The 714-nt window shown below is 42.0% G+C and overlaps 1 pseudogene; it reads left to right on the top strand.

Moving 5' to 3' along the window:
- The window catches only part of LOC101654704, a 1144-nt pseudogene extending 1006 nt beyond the window's left edge, over positions 1–138 (top strand).
- The last annotated feature ends 576 nt before the right edge of the window (positions 139–714 follow it).

The following is a 714-nucleotide window of genomic DNA, read 5'->3' as shown; positions in this document are numbered from 1 at the left end:
ATGAGCTAAAGCAAGAAGTTATCAGCACCAGCAGCAAGGCTGAGCCACCCCAGTGCACCTCTCTGGCCTGGTCTGCTGATGGCAGGTTACAGAGATAACCTGGTGCAAGTATGGCAGGTGACCATTGGCACTCGGTAGAAATGTATGTGGCACAGCATTTTTGAAATTAAAAGACTGGCTTTCTGGGGGTGGGGGGGAGAAGAACTGTGATCAGAAGGGGAGAAATGCAGAACAGAAGTAAACTTTTAATGGATTCTACACATTCTGGAGCACTGGGGGCTAGCTGTACCCCCTGAAATTACTGCCTTAAGATGATCTTGAAATTTTAAATGTAAAATACTCCTGAAGTTGTCTTGGAATTGAACAACAGCGTGGCTTAACTAGTAGCAAAGGTCTGCCGTGAGCACTAGGTTCTTTTAAGAACTCTCCGTGTGGGATCAGACTGATACCAGCAACTGTAAAGATCAGCTAGGAAGCTGAGAGGGCAGTGTGTGTGGCTTTCTGGGAGGGTGAGAGTGGTCGTATGAGTCTAACAATATAATTACTGTCATTAAGCCCAACAGGTAGAAATGGATTGATGTAGGTTTTGCTGTGTTTATTCTCAACAACACTAACAAAATAAATGAAATTTAAAGAAAAAAAGTGAAAAACAATTTGGACATTTTGCATACAAATCCAGATCTTTGGTTTGTTTTGAGAAATTTTACAATAGTT

This window comes from Echinops telfairi, unplaced genomic scaffold (genome assembly GCF_000313985.2).
Source record: "Echinops telfairi isolate 266 unplaced genomic scaffold, ASM31398v2 ScPeMD7_3;HRSCAF=10, whole genome shotgun sequence".
In the NCBI taxonomy this organism is placed as follows: domain Eukaryota; kingdom Metazoa; phylum Chordata; class Mammalia; order Afrosoricida; family Tenrecidae; genus Echinops; species Echinops telfairi.
Note: the sequence above shows the minus strand (reverse complement) of the source record. Positions and strands in the feature narration are given on the sequence as shown.